This window comes from Rosa rugosa, chromosome 4, assembly GCF_958449725.1.
Source record: "Rosa rugosa chromosome 4, drRosRugo1.1, whole genome shotgun sequence".
Classification (NCBI taxonomy): domain Eukaryota; kingdom Viridiplantae; phylum Streptophyta; class Magnoliopsida; order Rosales; family Rosaceae; genus Rosa; species Rosa rugosa.
In genome coordinates, this window is record NC_084823.1 from 24,653,397 (window position 1) to 24,666,442 (window position 13,046).

At 36.9% G+C, this 13,046-nt stretch overlaps 1 long non-coding RNA gene across 2 annotated transcripts; it reads right to left on the reverse strand.

The window, feature by feature from the left end:
• Positions 1–4,659: 4,659 nt before the first annotated feature.
• LOC133706520 (uncharacterized) lies at positions 4,660–5,921 on the reverse strand. 2 transcript variants are annotated; one of them, XR_009844581.1, is made up of 5 exons: positions 5,646–5,921; positions 5,485–5,570; positions 5,245–5,318; positions 5,102–5,140; positions 4,660–4,968 (listed from the first exon to the last, which is right to left on the reverse strand). It is a non-coding gene; the product is annotated as an uncharacterized LOC133706520 (long non-coding RNA). The 2 variants fall into 2 exon arrangements; XR_009844580.1 differs by lacking the exon at positions 5,646–5,921 and having other exon boundaries at positions 5,485–5,634.
• Between the last annotated feature and the right edge of the window lie 7,125 nt (positions 5,922–13,046).

Genomic DNA, 13,046 nt, shown 5'->3' on the forward strand with positions numbered 1-13,046 from the left:
AACGCAATAAGCACCTAGAAAGGCTATCAACTCAAGTGTGCAACTTAGTATGGAAAAGTCCACCTAATTGCAATTCTCTTTAATTAAATTCGGTTTTTGTACAAAACCTTTACTACTTTTCGATTCAAGAACACAAAACCAAAAAGTTGATTCATGTTCTTAAATTGTAGCACCATTCATATCAAAACCCTAAGTGTTTGCAACCACATAAGATTAAAACACAAAAGTTATCTATAATGCAAATTTAATTAAACAAACCCACATAAGCAACTTTCGAAGAACAATATATGAATCTGAAAATTCTCATTCAACCATAAAATTCCAGAAATTAATTATTCATTCAAACATATATGTCAACTAGAGCAAAACCAACGAAATCAAAGCAAAGGTTACAAAGGAGAATCAGATTACAACGTGAGATGGAGATGGTGATGAACGATTGATGTGGTGGTCTCTTGAATCTCGAAAGCAAGCTTCAAGGATGGTGGTGGATGATGATGCTCACGGCAATTCTTCTTCTCCCTTGGCCTTGCTTGAACTCGTGGCTTGCTCTAGAGGATGGAAGAACTCACGGCTATTCTAGAGAACTTTTCTGATTTTTTCTAAAGTGTAAATTGTATGGAAGAGAGGACCCCTTGACGTTGTGAATAAAGGAGTATATATAGGAGCACGGCAAACTTGGTCCCCAAGCACATATTTTCTGATTTATTTTCCAAGGAATTAAGTTAATAATTCCACATAGCTTCCACCAATGAGAAATTGCCAAATAAGCCCTAGTGTGTCATCCAACCAATCACAAAACTCCATGGAGATTCCCTAATATATTCTTGCCGAATTCCCTTGATTATTTTCTGATTTTCTTCTTGCAATTTCGGCCAAAATATACTTAGGGTTTCTAGGAATGAATCTAGACGCCTTTTGGTGCTTTTCTTGATGTCCACACTTTTTCTTTCCATAAAACTCTCCCTAGAATATCTTTTTGCCGAATTCTCTAGGGTTTCTTCATGAATATCACGGCAACTTCCTCCTTTTCCTCTTGGCTTGGACGGCAAGAGTCTCCTAGGGTTTATCTTTCCATTAAAATTACCCTAGAAAATCTCTTGCGTAATCTTCTTTTAATTTCTGATTTTCATGCCATCTCCCTTGTTTCTCTCTTTGGTTTTCACGGCAAAACATCTCTAGGGTTAGAGTTTTGCGTCACAAACCCTAATGTCATGGGCTATGATGGGCCTTGGTCCAATTTGCCGAAAATCCATAGAGTTCTTGGGCTTCGTTGCTTCATCTTCAAGCCTTCTTATTTTCCAACGCAAAACACTTCATTTCTTTCATTTCTTTTCATAGTTGCGTTGGAAACTTCATTGGTAAGCTCTCCTCCATTTCGCAGGGTTTCCTGGTTGCACTAGGAAAGCTTGTTTCTTCATTTCTGCTCAAATGTGTGGCCCGTTTTCTCTCATATTTGTTCGTCTTGATGTTCGCAAGCTCCTCTTTCCATTCGTGCGTTCATTTCCACTTTTTAGCTCGAAAGTCCTGAAAATAGAAACTAGTATGAAAAATAGAAACTTACCTAATTTGAAAAATAGAAACTTACTAAAAATGAAAAATAGAAAGTTACTAAAAATGAAAAATAGAAACTTGCCAGAAATGAGAAATGAAAACAACAAAAATAGAAACTTCCTAAAAATGGAAAATAGAAACTAAGAAAAATGGAAACTTTCTACAAATAGGAACTTTCCCAATCAAAGAATGGAAACTTTCCTAAACAGAGTTTTACTAAGGAAATGACGCAAGAAATGTAAGGAAATGCAGTTAAAACGTCGCATTAAAATGCTCCTATCATTAGTCCTCAAAGTAGTAACACGAGTCCTGAAAGTGGTAAATTTTCTTAGCTACCACATGAGTCCTCAAAATAGTAATATTAGTCCTCAAAGTGGTAACATGAGTCCTTAAAGTGGTAAATTTTCTTAGTTTACCATATGAGTCCTGAAAATAGTAATATTAGTCCTCAAAGTGATAACATGAGTCTTTAGAGGGGTAAAAATAGTTGATGTATGAGAAATGTTAACATACCATAGCTTTACCCAACAATGTAAGTCATGACAGCACCACACAAAGCAGCAGAAGAAATTGACCGACTCGTTAACTAAAGGGAAGTACTTTTACCCATACTGAAGTAATTCCAAAATCCCCCACGAAATGTATGGAAGCCCTCCTGCAAAAGCATTCCAACATTTGCATGTATAAAAGCAGACCAAGATTTTTCCGGTAATATCCTCATAAAATATGAAGCAAGCAACTTCCAGGAGCACTAACAAGGTGAAGACCAAGAACTTACAAGGTAGTGATGCGTGAATTGGTGCACTTAATATCTTCCCAGCCGTCACAAAGATCGACACTCACCCAACTAGGAGGTTTTATATTCCACCCATCCATAAGAATCTGCATATAACCATCTGCATCCAAAATTCAAATCATGTTTAATGCTTCAATCCAGTCAGTGACTTACAAGAAGCTTGTAAAGCAGAAACAGTTACATAAAGCTCTTTGTACAACTAGGGGATGCAAAAAGGTGCTTATTAATTAACAAAGCTAAAGAAGAAAAACCAATGTCTGCTGCTATACCATCAAGGAAAACTGATTAGCTTCACTTTGAGAAAGAACATAGCAATTGAAGAGAACTTACATTCCTGAGTGTTTGCCTCTGCTGCAATAACAAAGAACTGGACTAACACAAGCAGATCACATACATCCACAAAAGGCAGCAATGTGTTCATAGCTATCTACATTGAATATGTTCATACCTATTCCATCTAAGTTGAAATTGCATCTACAATAGAAGAGTGAAAATCATTAGATCAATGAGATCTTACAAAATAATTAAACGTGCAAAGAGAAAATCCTTTGGTGTTGGATACATGATCATGAGGCGTCCAGGTGTAGCAACCTTCAAGGTAATATAACAATAAAAACAACAATAAGTACCTAACAAAGTTAGATACAATTGTCAACTTACCGAAATTTCTATATCCTTTACGTGTTGGAACAGAAATACGTACACATCTATAACAAACTAAATTTCTGTTTTCTATCAATAAATTAGTATCATATTTAAAAATTTATTAAAAACTCTTCATAGGATAATATCAGAATAACATGAATACAGACTTTATTAAACTATACCTTCATTATGAGTAATGTTAAGCCAAGATTCTAAAAAACCTAGAAATCCACGTAAACTATAGTACAGATGTTAAGGAAAACAAGCCACCCATACTAGAAAAATAAAAACTTACAATAATGTGTGGCCGCTTTGCAAGCAAAATAGTCTGTTGGACTATCCACTCCTCCAACAAGCTGAAAGGATTAGGTAAAAGAAGCTAAGCAGCATAAACAATGCCACACACTGAACCAAATACAAAATCATGCAAGAAGCTAACATGAAATCATTAGTATGTACCTTGTACCTTCATAGACCAACAATGCCACACACTGAACCAAATACAAAATCATGCAAACAACTAATCTAAAAGCCCTTGAAGCCATTAAAGTTTGCATACAATTTGATTTCATTTTCTGGGAACTACAAAACTAGGAACCACTCATGTGCCACTACCTAGAGAGTACACACGCACTAGCAAAAGATTGCTTGCATCAGAAAAGCATTAAAGACGTGACGACAAGGTTAGATACTTAATGCAACGCTAAATCGAGGTATATAGATCTACAAGCTAGGCACATCCATTCTAGACTCACCGCACCCTACAAAATAAAGAAACCAAACGGAACATATGAACAATTCAATAAAAAACATCAAGTTTAAAAACCAAAAGCACAACCCAAATTTTCACCCTTGTCAATCATTGTGATAAAAACCAATGCATCAAACACTCAAATCCTGTCACATTCCTTAAATATCCGTTTCCTTTGACATTTTGTCAGCCAGATTATGACTACCACAATATATATTCTAATTATTAGATGATAAGTCATTGGCCACACACAGGAGTGAAGAGGTGCGTGGCCTTTTCACTCTTCCAATTCCCATCACAGTCCCAAAGACCTTCCACTTGACGATACGACTCTGATTAAAAGCTGGGTGGTGGTGTCAACCACAACTTATATGATGCAGATATCCTCCAAATGTAGAAGACTTTATAGACATAATTTAACCACAAGTAGCAAAAAAATAACATGTAAACCTAACACATGTCATGCCGCAAGAATGCAAGTCTTGATCAAGCTGCATTGATCAAACACGCAAACTACCATTTGTACAATGACTTGAAAGAATTCTTTACAAAAAGGAGCAACTACTATACGCTAATAACATAGTTTATACAGTTTATACCTTCATCACTATGAAAATATGTTAACTTGTTCCTGCAGCTTTGTTATATATAAGCATTACAGTACTTTCTGGGCTTAAATCTGGAACCTTTATAACTACCTGACACATCGATTACTCTCCTGCAATAACTAACATGACTATACCAAACAAGATTTTCAGAGAAATATGTCATCAAAGCAATAATAAACACTTCCACAAGAACCGAAAAATGCACAATAACCCAGATGAATAACGTTAAAGATCCAAACTTCAAACTGCCCTTTGCATTTCCAGCAGAATCAAAGCTACCTACCCTTTGTAGTGATGGTTTTGCTTTAAATATACAATAGTCTATACTTCCTTAAAGTAGGGATTTTTATCAACACCAAGTTCATAATGAACATTCCACCATGAGCATTCAGCAAAGCTACATCATTTTTTCCCAAACAGCTAGATCCGAAACAAAGAAGAAAAAGATAACTCTGGTTAAATGAGATCCAAACTCTGAAAAACCCCAATCAGTTGCATTAAACAACATTTGGCACCAAAAGAAAAAAGGGTCAGAGAATCAAATAGATACCTGAAAACAGAAATACTCTTCTGTAGATATGAACTCACTCTATGAAGGTCCAGAAGTTGTGATCCTGAACCAAAATGACAAAACACTTTATGGGTTCACTATCAAAATGCTCATTCTCTATTACCAGATTCAACCTATGAACAATTCAATCAAAAGTTTCAAGTTAAAAAACAAAAATCATAGCAAAAAACTTTCACCTGCACAAAGCATGAAACCTGGAAAACCGATTACAGTATCTGAAAAGATGCAAAAAGAAAATCAATTAGATTCCAATCGATTAGTTAAAAATAAAAAAAGTAAAACCTCTACAAACCAAAATTCATGCACAAAAATCACAAACCTTTTCAAACTATAACCCACCAATCACAAAACTGTCTGAACCAAAAGCAATCAATCCAAAAGATCCAACAAAAACTGCAACAGAAGCCAATCACAAAATCCAAATCAGAGAAGATGGTGAGAAGAAAAGAAGCAACCAAATCCAGATTCACAAATTAAAAGCAAGGAATCGAAATCAAAGGCAGAACAAACAGAATGCATATCAATGCACCGTAATTGGAATTACTTAAGCAGACAATACCTTAAACCAGAACTAGAAGCCCAGATCAAAATTCTTGAGGTGCTCTCATTGCAAACAACTTTCTCCACCTTTTACTTGCTGCTGCCCTACAAAATGCAAAACAAGATTCATGAGCAATTCATAGATAAGATTGATCGGATCACTTAGCCAGTAAGGATTACCATCCAGCCAGGCCACCAGAGGCCTTGAAGCTCCAAGGCAAGAAAGTGCCACAGCCCGGTGTAAGGGAAGAGATTTGAAGTGCTATGAACAGAGCAGTAGCAAGTTTGAGATTTTGGTTTTGTATTTCTGTGCGAGGAGATCGAGAGAAATTTGTTGATTCGAGAGGAGAGAGAGCGATTTGGACTGGGTTCAGTGCGACTGGCGAGAGAAAGAGGCAAACACATCGATCGATCGGACTGCGAATGCAGATGATGATAGATCAAGCTCAAGGTCTGGAGGTCGAGATCGGGGACTCGGGGTCAGAGAGCGAGGCAGGGGAACACGGGGTCAGAGACTGAGGTCGGGGACTCGGGGTCAGGTTGGAGGCGGCTCCAGTCGGCTTGGGTCTGAGAAGGAGGTCGGGGACTCAATGAACTTCTGCTTGGAGAATGATGAGGTCGACAAGGTCAGCTGCTGCAGTCATTAGATAGGGTTCGACAGTTTTAGAGAAAGCGGAAAAAAATACCAAGTGTGGGGGGGGGGGGAAGTGAAATATTAGTCCCCGCGTTCTCAAATTTTAAAACTTAGTCCCTCCGTGTGTTTTTAAATTTTTCGAACAAAATTTTTCTCATCGTTTTATTTGGTGACTGATGTCTATAATAACAATAGAAATCGGTTTCTTCACAAACTAATGTTAACATGTTTTTTAACATCAGGTGCAATCCTGACCGATTTAATAGTGGTGATGTCTAATGACACTATTCTAGTAGTGTGGTGAGAGTTCTTGTGTGTTTGCTTAATTTGCCAAGAGTAATTATTATTTGTTAAGGCGCTGAGTTAAACAAGTAGTAATTAATTCTAACAGGTGGTAAAAATCATGTCTTAATGATTAAACGATTCTGGAAATTACATGTTAAATTCTATGTGTAATGGTTCATTTGCACGTGTGAGTTGATTTAAGGGTTAGATAATACTACTAGTTAAGAGAATTACGCTGAGTGTTTTCAAAAATTAGTAGTATTAGGCTCGGTAAGGACTTTTCCGATCCAAGCCTACATTAGAACGAATCAGATAAATGGATTGATCCGCTGAGGCTTTTCATTTGGGCTCTTATCTATGCATTCAAGATGGGCACAGTTTTGTAGCATGTTGAAATGAATTTCTGAGTGGTATTGGTCTAGGTTAGGGAAGTCGATCATTGTATATAGGTTTATTTGTTTTGTTTTTATTTTAAGTAGATTAGGAACCAAATCTCAAAACCCCCATTTTATTTTTTTATTTGTTAATTGACCTTTTTGTGTAGGTGTACCCTACAATTCCCGGACTGAACGATCCCTGCTTATCCTATACTGACAACTACATTTTGCAGGGTTAAATTGTGAGGCTATTTTAGCCGCATCAAGCTTCCAAGTGTGATTCTTTGGGATTTGCTTGAAATCGAGCACACACTCCCACACTGTATGAAATATCAGGTCTACTGGCAGTTAGATACAGTAAGCTGCCAATCATGCTTCTATAGAGAGTTGAGTCGATTGATTTTCCATTTAGATCCTCGCTCAGCTTTGTAGTGGTGCTCATGGGATTTGTAACGACTTTCTTTTCAAGCCCAAACTTCTTGATGAGATTCTCAGCATATTTGGTTTGAGAGAGAAAGATACCTGCATTAAGTTGCTTTACTTGCAGTCCAAGGAAAAATGTTAGCTCACCACACATGCTCATTTCAAATTCACTTTCCATGACCGATTGAAATTCATTGACAAGATATTTAGACGTAGAGCCAAAGACAATGTCATCAACATACACCTGAGCTATGATAAGATCATTTTTCACATGTTTTACAAAGAATGTTTTATCAATTGATCCTCTTGTGTACCCTTTTTCCACCAGATGGGTGGATAGCCTTTCATACTAGGCTCGTGGAGCCTGCTTTAAACCATACAAGGCTTTCTTGAGTCTATAAACATGATTCAGACTATGTGGATCTTTGAAACCTTGAGGTTGTTCCACATAGACTTCTTCCTGATAGGAGCATAAAATGCGACGTTTATAATGTTTAAACCCTATATTTTGCTAAGTTATTTCCTTTATCTTGATCAATTTAACTTAGTTAGTGTTTTACAGGTGTAAATGGAGTCTCAAAGTCCAAAAATGGCTAAGGAAGGCACAAGTGGCGCAGAAATGGAAAGAAATGAAGAAATGGAAGTTTTCCCAGTTTGACTAGGAAAAGGAATCCCAGTTGAAGTAGGAGTCTGAAGCTGACTTGGACTAGGAGTTCTACTTGGACAAGGAAACCCAATTCTACTCAGATAAGGAAACCTAGTGTGATAAGGACTCCCTGTGGGATAAGGATTACTCAAGAAGGTTCCGGAAGAGTGTAGAAGTATCTCGGAAAAGAAAGCAGTATTCAACTAGGAAACCTACTTGCATATGGAGTTCTACTCATACTAGGAGAGCCTTGGAATGTTCATGAAGAATCTAGAAGTCTCAAGAAGATCATATGCCGTGCACATGGAAGAGAAAGCAACAAGGAATTCGGATTTCAAAGCAATGTGGAGTTTGGATTTCTAGTTGACTATGGATTGGAATTGCCGTGAGATTCTTGAAGGTTCTAGGGAGTTCTTGACGTTTCATTCTTCAATAAGGCGTGGAAGACATGTGAGAGGCATGTGATGTGAAGGAAAATCGAGTTGGACTTAAGTTGTGCTTTAAAAGTCAAATCCATTACAGATTCGGATTACTGCCTGTGCAGATCAATCAACTTCAACGGAGTGTCATAAATCGCTCAGAGCTCAGAAAATTATGATCTTTATATGGTTGGAAATCTACAGATGTCTAGTTTCCAGAACTTTTTACAGCTCAGTGATATCTATTTTCTAGAAGAGGTTATGGCCGTTTTAGTGCACTGAGGTCAATCCTGCCGGAAATCTGTTTTGAGCCAAAGAAGTCCTAAATCAACACGAACTAAGAGAAACCAAGTAGAAACGAATTGGGAGTGCCTTGGGACGTTCTACTATATATACCTTGTGTATTAGACGTTCAAGGGGTTACAATATTCTCCACAATTTCGATTCTCACCGGTTTGCTCTTGAGTTTCAGGTTTTCGCATCTTGCAAGTTCTTGCCGTGCCATCCTCCATCCTTTGCCGTGATCTTCACCTTGTGTTGCTGCCTTGGATCTGCTTTGGACCTTGGGACGTAGTCAAGGGTTGTTCATACCATCTTCATCATGTTTTCTTCTCGGTTTTGTAACTTGTTAGATATAATTGCTGTTTTTGTTTTTCTTTGTGTAAAACCGAAACCATGAGTTAACTTTCTGATTTTTGGATGCAATTTTGATATGCTTTTCTATGTTTGATGTGTTCATGTGTTCTTGATATTTGTTGATTGCCGAAATATGGATTGATAATCTGGTTTTGTTTTATAGATAACTTTTGTGTGTTCTTGTTCTTTGGTTCGAAACTTAGGATGATTGCATGTAATTGGAGCTAGTAATTAGATGAACGCTTGTTGATCCTAATTCAATATGGTAGTAAAGGCTTTGTACAAAGGTCGAGATCAGATTATGCATGTAATGAAAAGACTTGCTTTGAGTACTTGAATTTGCATGTTTATTGACTAAACTTTCACTTGCTCTTAATGATTTGAATGCATGAGATTATGAGTCGCTTTGATTGTGTGATACTTGCATTTAAAGTATATTGGTTAGGCGCTTGTTCTAGTCAATTGTGTAAAGGGAAGTCATATAAGGGACATTGGGCGCTTGTAACTTTGTTTCTTGGTCGATATCTTTCCATGGTAATTAACAAGATTAAGGGATGCATGAATATGTTGTTCTTGAAAGGTTCTTGATGAATTGTTTTCGAAAATCCTTCTTTTCCCACCTATGTAAATAAAACGTTTTTAATCTTTTAATGTTTTCGAAAATCTATAGTTTAAATCTTCAAAACCCCCCTATCTTTTATGTTTTGTGCTCTTGTATATTTGTGTAAATAATTAAAATTAACTTAGAGTTTTTAGGTAGCATGTTAATATAAATAATAAAATAAAATAAATAAAAAATGTTTTTAAAAATTCATGAATAGTAACTCCATGAATAGTAAATTTGTGTTAGTGTTTTCTAGGAATTAATTTGGTGGTTTTTAGGAAATTGTTTTGTGTTTTTTAGGGATTGCTAAAAAATAGGGATTTCTTTGGTGTTTTTTAGGAATTGTGTTTCTTAGGGATTTTTGGTGGTGTTCTTTAGGGATTTTTGTATCCTTGTTGTATATGGTTTTCCCTATGTGATATGGATTTGTAAATTGTGTATAAATAGGAGTAGGATTTCCAAAACCTTTTCTAACTTAGTTTTCTCTCTAATTTTCGATCCTATATATATATGTAGACTTGTATATTTGTTTCTCTCATAATTCTTGCTCTCTAATTTCGTGTGAACATGTATGTGTGCTCTCTAACTCTTTGTTGTTTCATAATTCTTTCTTGTAAACTTGTAAAATATTTTCGTGAAATTGTATATGTTTGTTCTTTAATTTCGTGACTTGTATATTCTTTCTTTAATTTGTTTCTCACATGTTAGCACCCTCAATCCCCGGTTTTGAACGATCCCTGCTTACTCTATACTAACGCTCGACATTTTCAGGGTTTAAATTGGCGATGCTTTTGCACGTACCACTTCCTGCAACACACCATTCAGAAAGGTAGTTTGACATCCATTTGAAACAGTTTGAATCTTAGGTGACAAGCAACAGACAAAAGCAATCTCACTGATTCTAATCTTGCAACAGGGGCAAAAGTTTCATCAAAATCGAGACCTTCAATCTATGAATAACCTTGTGCCACTAGTCTAGCTTTGTTTCTGATTACATTCCCTTTTTCATCACTTTTATTTCTGAAAATCCACTTAGTGCCTATTATATTACAGTTTTTAGGTCTTGGTACCAAGTACCACACATCATTCCTAGTGAACTGATTTAATTCTTCCTGCATAGCACTAATCCAATCATCATCTAGTAGAGCTTCCTTGATATTCTTTGGTTCAATTAGGGAAACAAACCCACACTGAGATATGACATTCATCGCTATTTGATTTTCTATGATAAAACAAAGTAAAGCATTACCTCGACTTACCTCATCTAGACTTACCTGTGGAGCAGTTTGGCTTCTGGTTTTGAGACCATCAGAGATTTTTCCAAGAATATCTTGATGAGAATGATCTTTTTGGACTTCCTTGAACCCTCTTTTCATTTGAGCAGCTGGCTCGAAGATGTTGTCAGCATTCTCTTCCTGTTCATCAGTAGTTGATGTGTCTTCTGATTCTGATCTGAGAGTAGGTGATGTTTCTGTAAAAGTTTCCTCCTGTCTAATGTAGTAATCATCAATAGACACGTTAATAGATTCCATAACAATTCTAGTTCGTTTGTTATAGACTCTATATGCCCGACTATTAATAGAATATCCAAGGAAGATACCATCATCGCTTCGAGCATCAAATTTTCCGAGTTGCTCTCGATCTCTCAATATGTAGCAAGGACTTCCGAACACACGAAGGTGGTTTATGTTTGGTTTCTTACCTTTCCACAGCTCATAAGCTGTTTGGTCAGTTCCAGGTCTCAAAAAGACTATTGATGGTGTAACATGCAGTACAGATTGCCTCAGCCCAGAAGTTCGAGCTTAGACCAGCAGAGTGCAGCATTACCCTTGCCATGTCTAACAGCACTCTATTTTTGCGCTCAACTATTTCATTTTGCTGTGGAGTGATCGGGGCTGAAAACTCATGGGAAACACCCAACTCATGAAAGTAGTTAGCAAAAGCAGCATTTTTAAACTCAGTTCCATTATCTGACCTTACTCTTACTAAGCACATGTTTGTGGACTGTTTTTCAACAATCATTCTTTGGTTTAGACCCTTGAATGATTCAAAAGTTTCAGCTTTGTCTTTTAGGAAGTTAACCCAAGTGTACCTGGAGAAGTCATCAACTATCACAAGTATGTATTTCTTACCTCCAATGCTTTCTGTTTGAGCTGGTCCCATAAGGTCCATATGTAGCAGTTCCAATACTCTTGTGGTAGTGGCAGAGTTTATTGTTTTATGAGGAGATCTGGCTTGCTTTTCGGTTTTGCATTCTCCACATATCTTGTCCGTCTTACCACTTAGTGCTGGTAGACCTCTGACACATTGCTTAGTGGATAATTTGAGTAGATCCTGATAGTTTACATGTCCCAATCTCCTGTGCCATATTTCAAAGGTTTCTTCGGCAGATCTCACAGACAAGCAATCCTGTACATTTAGAGGTTCATTAGATTGAATGTGATAACAATTATCTGAAGATCTCTTACCTCTCATAATATTTTCTCCCTTTTTATCAAGAATCACACATCTTTGCTTGTTGAACCAAACATCCTCATAATCATCAGCCAAGTGACTGACACTTATTAGATTGGCAGTTATACCCTCAACATACAAAACATTTTTTAGATTAGGAATTCCAGGAGTATTGACTGTTCCTCGTGCAAGAATTTTGGTTTTTCTTCCATCACCAAAGGTAACTGAACCAGTAGTGCTTTCATCTTCGAACGAGGTGAACCAAGCTTTATCTCTAGTCATGTGTCTGGAGCAACCACTGTCCACATACCAAAAATCCTTTCGCTTGTCTGCCAATGCAGTGAGTGCTACCAGGCAGGTTGCCTCAATATATGTTGAAGGATTATCTGTACTTACACTTGTCATGAGACAGATATCACTAATAGAATTAGTAGAATCAGAGTGATTAGAACGATGATTATTCAAATCCTTTCTAATCCAGACAGGTTTATCTCTATTTTGCATGTTTGCTTTAGTAATCAAGTTAGCCAATTTGTTGATAAGCTCTTTCTGCTCTTTAAGCTCACAATGTAAAGATTTTACAGATAGCTTTTCCTCACCAGATGGAATTGACTTATGTCACTCATTACTTCTCGGTCTGATATGTCCTAATTTACCACAGTAATGACATGTAGGAATAAAAGACTTAAAAGTTGAGTACCTGTTATGATCAGTCGGAAGCATTTGATTCATCCTTACCTGAGTGACATTCTGAGAAGGTTTTGGTTCCTTGTCAACCCTTGTTATAGTGTCCTTGATGACTTGGGTGATTGGATCACTTTTCTCCACTTCTGAATTGGACTCTCTCACAAAGTGTGTGCCTTTGGAGCTTTCTCCAGAATATCCAAGTCCGAATGTATCATGGTGGGCTTTTCCGAAGCTGAACAACCTAGATGCTGTTGCAGAGCTTATCTCAAACTTTGTGAACTTCTCTTGAGTGGACTTCAGCTCTTCCTGCAATGATTCATTTTCAGTTAGCAGATTTAAGTTTAGAGCATGTTGTCCTTTTACCTCAAGTTCAAGAATCTTGATTTTGTTTTTCAGTTCAGCACATTGTATCTTCC